The sequence below is a fragment of the Triticum aestivum genome, chromosome 4B (genome assembly GCF_018294505.1).
Source record: "Triticum aestivum cultivar Chinese Spring chromosome 4B, IWGSC CS RefSeq v2.1, whole genome shotgun sequence".
Taxonomy (NCBI): Eukaryota; Viridiplantae; Streptophyta; class Magnoliopsida; order Poales; family Poaceae; genus Triticum; species Triticum aestivum.
The window spans coordinates 495,156,613-495,164,423 of record NC_057804.1 but is presented as its reverse complement, the minus strand read 5'-3'; positions in this window follow the sequence as shown (position 1 = coordinate 495,164,423).

The following is a 7,811-nucleotide window of genomic DNA, read 5'->3' as shown; positions in this document are numbered from 1 at the left end:
GATGAACAGGACCCCATGGTGTGGAGGGCTGGATGAATAGGACGACCCCGTGGAGGGCTGGATGAATAGTAGACGGTGGAGGGGTGGATGAACAGTAGCCCATGGAGGGGTGGTTGAACAGGAGCCCGTGGAGAGGGGTGGTTGAACAGTAGCCGGTGGAGTAGTGCGCAGTGGAGGCTGGATGAACAGGAGCCCATGGATGAACAACCGCAGGTGGAGGCTGGAGGAGGTCGACGGTGGATGAACAGTAGCCCGTGGAGGCTGGAGGAGGTCGACGGTGGAGATGAATAGTATCCCGTGGACTCCCGTTTTGTGGCACACCACACCCCTCCCGATGAACAGGACCCCCGTTTTGACCGTGGTGCTCCAACACAAGTCTGTTTCATCCGTTTTGCGGTACGCCACACCCCTCCCGATTAACAGGACCCCCGTTTCGACCGTAGGAGGTCCGTTTCGTCCGTTTTGCGGTATGCCACACCCCTCCCGATCAACAGGACCCCCGTTTCGACCGTAGGAGGTCCGTTTCGTCCGTTTTGCGGTATGCCACACCCCTCCCGATCAACATGACCCCCGTTTCGTCTGTAGGAGGTTCGTTTCCTCTGTTTTGCGGTACGCCAGACCCCTCCCGATGAACTGGATCCCGTTTCAAACGTGGCCGGTCGAACACAAGGCCGTTTCCTCCGTTCTGCGGTACGCCATGCCTCGTTTCCATCGCCTGTTCCATCCAAGCCCTCCCGATGAACACGACCACACATTTTGTTCCGACCCAGCCGTTTGGCTCCCCATGAACACGACGACGATGCTGTTTCTCCGTTCCGGCCCAGCCAATGTACATGAGCCCTGGCCGTACGTATATATGCACATATGTACACATGCGTGGCCATATTTTCTTTCTTGCACCCTGGCCACTGTAGGTACGTGTACATGCTACGTGCGCGCCTCTACTATGACATGTGCGCGCCTCTACTAGGACACGTGCGCGCCTCTACATCCACCAATATATATGTACGTACACATTCGCGACCAGAATGACAACGCTACGGACGCTTCGACTAGGTGGGTCCCAACTGTCAGGCACTTCCTTGCATGCGAAGACGTAGCTGGTGGGTCCCAGTAGTCAGGGGGCGAATCGTTTTTTTTCGGATGCACTTCCTTGCGAGCGAAGATGTAGCTGGTGGGTCCCAGCAGTCAGGGGGGCGAATCGTTTTTTTTCGGACGCACTTCCTTGCGTGCGAAGATGTAGCTGGTGGGTCCCAGCAGTGAGGGGGAAACGTTTTTTTCGTGAAATACAGTGGACCGTCTGGTGGGTCCCAGCTGTCAGGTGGAGGGATCATTATTTTCCGCGGAATAAGTAGGCACTTCCTTGCTGCAGCCATGGACCCAGCTGTCAGCCTCTCCACATACAGTCCACGTCCGATGGAAGCCGTTCCTTGACCATGTTGACCACGCCGCACCGAGAGCGCCAGGGCGGTGGACGATGGCGAGGCCTAGGAAGGGGACGATGCGAAGCCGGGGAAGACGCGGCAGTGGATGCCCACGCATAGAGGAGTACGAGGGTTCACTGGTTTGCTGCGGTGTGAGGCTGCCATCGTCGCAAAATAACAGGGGGTGTGGGTGAGTAGAGGGATGGCCTGGCCAGCGGTGGGAGTAGTAGGTAGCGGTGAGGCCTCCGCCGCATCACAGCCGGCCACGGGAGGCAGGAGCACGAGGCACGACCGGCGCTGGTTTGGGCGGCTGGAGCAAGAAGACCAGAGGTTGAAGAAGCACTACGACCGTTGGATGGACATCATACGGTCACTGGAGCTAGAATCATGCATATTGACTAAGCTGACAAAGCCCTCCATCCCCGTCAACTTAGTAGGTTCACAAGTCAGCCTGCCACTATACTGGGTCCCAGCTAACAGGGGGAGTAATCATTATTTTGTGTGTAATAAGGAGCACATCCTTGCGCGCAAAGATATAGCTGGTGGGTCCGAGCTGTTAGCGGTGGTAACATTTTTTCGCGAAATATAGAGGCCCTTTCGGTGGCTCCCTGATGTCAGGTGGAGGAATCATTGTTGCGCGTAATAAGGAGGCATTTCCTTGCGTGCGGCCGTGGACCCAGCTGTCAGCCTCTCCATGTACAGTCCACTTCAGATGCATGTTGGTCGTTGACCATGTTGACCAGGCCGCGCCGAGAGCACCAGGGCGGTGGACGACGGCGAGGCCTAGGAAGGGAACGACACGGAGGCAGGGAAGACTCGGCAGTTGTTTCCCACGTGGAGGGGAGTACAACTATACGAGGGTTTACTGGTTCGTCTGCCGTTGCCGAAGAATAACAACATGTGTGGGTGAGTAGAGGGTTGGCTAGGCCAGCGACGGGAGTATGGTGGGGGCGGTGAGGCCTGCTCGGCAGCATAGCCGGCCGTGGGGAGGAGGGAGCAGGCAGTCCTGCCGGTGCTTGTTTGAGCGGCTGGAGCAGGAAGAGCAGAGATTGAAGAAGCATGACGGTCGTTGGATGGACATCCAACAGTCATTGCTTGTGCGGCAACCTTTTTTTAGGAAAGCCTCAAATCTGTGGAAAACAACATACAACCCATCTGCCATTATTTCTAATAATTTACAGCCCATTTGCTAATTCTTAAGGTTTTTTGGAGCCCGTATTCTTTTTGTTAGCATTACAGCCCATATTGTGGCCACGGTTAAAAAATTATACAAAATTTTTCATATTTCTGTGCGGTCCGAACTGTTTTTAATCCCGAAATTTCGACTCACATTCAAACTGATTTTAAAAATAAATGTATATCAATATAAAATCCAACAAATTCTCCACGCATAAAAAATAATGTAATTTAAAATCTCAAAATGAAAAAAGATATTTGAAACTAATTGCCGGTTTGATGTGTTTTAAAAATGTACAGCCCATTTCTCATTACTGATAGGCCATTTTCACGGCCAGCCTAATGAAGCTCTCCTCGTCTTGAAAGATTTGCAGCCCAACAGGCCTAACAAAGCGACTTACTTGGCAAATCACAAAAAAACTGGGCTGTGGCCGTGGACCCAACTGTTAGCCTCTCCACGTACAGTACTCTTCCGATGGAAGTCGGTCATTGACCACATTGACCACGCCGCGCCGAGAGAACCAAGGCGGTGGACGATGGCGAGGCCTAGGAAGGGGATGACGCGGAGCCGGGGAAGACGCGGCAGTGGATGCCCACGCGGACAGGAGTACAAGGGTTCACTCGTTCGGCTGCGGCATGAGGCTGCCGTCACCGCAGAATAACAGGGGGTGTGGGTGAGTAGAGGGATACCATGGGCCAGCGGTGGGAGTATTAGGGGGCGGTGGGGCCTCCGCGGCATCACAGCCGGCCATGAGAGGCAGGAGCACGCGGCACGACCGGCGCTACTTTGGGCGGCTGGAGCAAGAAGACCAGAGGTTGAAGAAGCACTATGGCCGTTGGATGGACATCGTACGGTCACTAGAGCTAGAATCGTTCATATTGACTAAGTTGACAAAGCCCTCCGTCCTCGTCAACTTAGTAGGCCCACAAGTCAGCCAACCGCTATGGTGGGTCCCAGCTAGCAGGGGGTATTCATTTTTTCGTGCGTAATAGCGAGGCACTTCCTTGCGTGCGAAGATATAGCTGGTGGGTCCGACCCGTCAGTGGGGGAACTTTTTTTCGCGAAATACAGAAGCCCTTCCCACGTACAGTGCACGTACAGTGTGTAATAAGGAGGAACTTTCCTTGCGTGCGACCATGGACCTTGTGGGTCCCAGCCGTCAGGCTCTCCACGTACAGTGCTCTTCCGATGACTCTCGTATGTTTACCACGCCGCGCTGAGCGCACCAAGGCGGTGGACGACGGCGAGGCCCCAGACTGGAACGACCCGGAGATGGGGAAGACGTGGCAGTGGAGTCGCAGACGGAGAGGAGTGGGAAACTTGACTGGTACGGGTGCAGGGTGGGCCTACACTCGGCAGAGAATAACAGGAGGTGCGGAGTGGAGGGATGGCCTGGCCGTCGGCGGGGTAGCGTTTCGCTGAGGAGCGCAAAACAACGCCACTGGACGCCGAAGGCTGGAGCAGGCGGTTCTGGCAGCGCTGGGGGAAGAAGACGAGAGATTGAATAAGAATGCCGGCCGTTGGATGTAAATCCAACGCCTTCTTAGGCTTCGACCTAATGGCCCACATGTCAGCCAGTCCATTTGTTTTTTAGTCCATTTCGTGGGCTGGGTGAAACAATGATGCAGCATTTATGCAGCGCGTTTAAATCCCATTTGCATTTTTCTCGAAATCCGCGGACTTGCTGGGCTGGGTGAAAACATCATGTGGGCTAGACGGAGAAATGTTATAAAAACATAAACACATGATTGCACGTCAGTAAAATCTTTGCAAGCTTATGTACGCAATCACTAGGAGTTAACTTGCCAAGTTATATATAAACAATTATTATTATTATTTTGTAAGAACTTTCAACTTATGAAATAAAATATCAGTTTAATTTGATGAGTTAATAGTACGTGGGGTATTATATTTTTTAGGCTAGACGTGGGATAATTGAGTTGGTTCTAGGGGAAAGTACTGGGAGAAAACTCAATTTACATCAAAAAAGAAAGTGGGAGAAAATTCAGAGACCTGCTGGGTCCACCTGAGGAGGGGAATATGTTGGGAGGAAGGAGATTCAAAGCACGTCAGCCGAGTGAACTAGTTTTTTTTACGGACAAGTGAACTAGTTTACATACATAAGAAAATAACCACTAAAAAAAGCAATCAGGTTAATGGGTTCTTAAAAGAAATATTTCAGACAAAACAGATAATTACGACACATAGGCTAATGCATGAAACACTCAGATGATAAAGGTGCTTATAAACAGATAAAGTACAACATCTAGACCTTCCTGGCACGCTTGATCATGATGCTGCGACTGTCCGTGTACTCGTCAGTTACGGGAAGCAGACACGCCCCCCTGTCCAAGATCTGCCTGTACATGTGGTAGCATGTGTATGCGTCCTTGGCCGCGTAGGTTATGTAGGCTAGATTCAGAGGTACCTCCCACGTGTTCAGGTCATCTTCTTTCATGTTGGCGTATCAGGGGTCGATGATGGTCTCAGCAAGGTCAACCACAGAGTCCTTCTCCTGCCCGTTGCTGATGATCTTGTATTGCTTCTGGATGTCGACAAGCTTGTTGCACCAGATGGCCGAATCATTGCGTTCTTCCTTCTCTCCACCATAGTGAAGGTGCAGTCGGTGCTGCCGATGAAACGGGCGAATGCTCCAGAACCTGGTGCAACCATAGGACTGAGGCAAGGCAGAGCTTCACCGAGTCTTGGTGTACATCACATTCAACTTGGTGCAGCCATAGGACTGAACGGCGAACTCAAAGGGGAACTCCTTGCTGAAGTCCATATCTAGCAGGCTCACCCCTCGGATTGCCATTGGAGTCTCTTCGAGTGAACGAGTGTTTAGGCGGTGGCAGCAGTTCTTTTTTAGCTCTTGGGGAACTGGATTCAACAGTAAGCTGAGTGTGTACAGGCGACAACAGTTACTACCCCTCCCTCGTCCGCTGCACGCCCGGTAGAAGATGCACCCTCGGTGCATTGAAACGCCTCCATTAAGAAACCTACTCCGGCCACATGTCGGTTCACGAGCGGGTTTGTATTGGTATTGTAATAACATGAGTTAGTGGTCACTTTACTTAAATTTAATTAGCTTTAATAGAAATTTATACTTAAAACAAGCAATGCATTCGCTCGTTCTATTAGTGCCACAGGATCAACATGCACAACAATTAGAATTATTATTCTTAGGACGCACACGATCAACCCATTTGTCGCACTTTCACAAAGATAATACTACCAAGTTTGAACTGTTTGTTATGGTTGTTGTTCTCTGCATCATCATGCCATGTTTCCCAGCTTGCAAGATTCAGAACCAACAAATAAGATCCAAATAATAAGTACAACAAAGATGCCTGCACATCTCATTGATTCCCAGCTTGCAAGATTCAGAACGAACAAATAAGATCCAAATAATAAGTACAACAAAGATGCCTACACATCTCATTGATTCCCAGCTTGCAAGATTCAGAACCAACAAATAAGATCCAAATAATAAGTACAACAAAGATGCCTACACATCTCATTGATTCCCAGCTTGCAAGATTCAGAACCAACAAATAAGATTCAAATAATAAGTACAACAAAGATGCCTACACATCTCATTGATTCCCAGCTTGCAAGATTCAGAACCAACAAATAAGATTCAAATAATAAGTACAACAAAGATGCCTACACATCTCATTGATTCCCAGCTTGCAAGATTCAGAACCAACCCATTAGAGCCTTTTGATAAAGTGAATATCAAATTTAAATCCATCTTGGCTAGCCATGTCATACAATCGAAGAACTTGGCAAATGTTCTTGACCGTCACAACATCTGTAGTTGAGTATTCCTGTTTGCACAACACGTTTCCACAACACAAACAAGGAGATAGGAGAGCATGATTTGGCTTTAATAGCGGCCTCCTTAAACTCAACCTCCAGCTCTACTTGGATGAGGTCTGCCTGGAGTTCCATGATTCAATTCATGCGCCTTTTTCTGCAGTTCACCTGAAACGAAGCAAAGATTGCATCATTCAGCTAGCAAGAAGTACTTGCTCTTGTGAGCTGGCAGGTTCTTCTTTAGTAGTTGCACTAAAATTGAGGAACATTAAGGTTGGTTGTCCGGCTCATGTAAGGTGCAACTATAATTTTCTTATCCTTTTGTGCAGTTCCACTAAAATAAAGTGCCATTGTGGTGACACTGACGGCTCCATCTTGCAAAGGATAATAAAATGTTGCACGAGATTAGCGGCAGAACTTGACGGAGATTTTGCGCAGTTCCACCATTTTGTGCAGTTCCACCATCTTGCAAAGGCCAATCACCATTTTGTGCAGTTCCACCAAAATTGAGAGATGTTGCCCACGTGACATTTTAGTTGAACTGCACAAGACACTCATTCCAAAAAAAAGTGTTTTGTGCAGTTCACCAAAAGGTCACAATGGCAACAAGGTGAAATGGATATCCCTATCTACACAAAAAGATAGAAAGTAAATAGTTGCTGGTCAATAAGAATATACGAAACATATACAAAATGAAAAAAGCATCTTAATTTTGTTCAGGGCAATCACGCAAGGACAGTAGAAATTTTAAAACGTCAGCAATGCTTCATGTTACCAGAAGCATTACGATCAACAATGAGATTCCTCAAGTATGGGATTACTTTAATGGTGGTATTTCTTGTTTACCAGTAACAGTAAATCAACAACAGCTAAAGAGTTGGTTTAAGGGCATGGGACCATGGGGACACCAGGACACTGTGCAGCGTAAAGGAGCAACTTACTTATCATACTAGGGAAAATAGCAGGAGTGCCATTTGTAACACAGTTTAATTGTGTCTTATCACTGGAGGCATTAGATTAACAATAACACTGGTTAGACATGTCCCTAAGGTAACAATGTGATCGCTTCATTTTACATGCGCCCTTACATTAACAACATCAAAAGGATGGTATAAGGACCTGCGACAGTGGATGCATCAACACAATGTACCTACAAGGATGCATAAAGTGGTGATGCCGAGTTTGTTCATGCTATGTGAGGGTAGCAAACCTAATCCTGGAGACCTTGTACTATGTGAGGGCAGCAAATCTAATCCTGGAGACCTTTTACTATGTGAGGGCAGCAAATCTAATCCTGAAAACCTTTTACTATGTGAGGGCAGCAAATCTAATCTTGGAGACCTTTTACTATGTGAGGGCAGCAAATCTAATCCTGGAGACCTTTTACTATG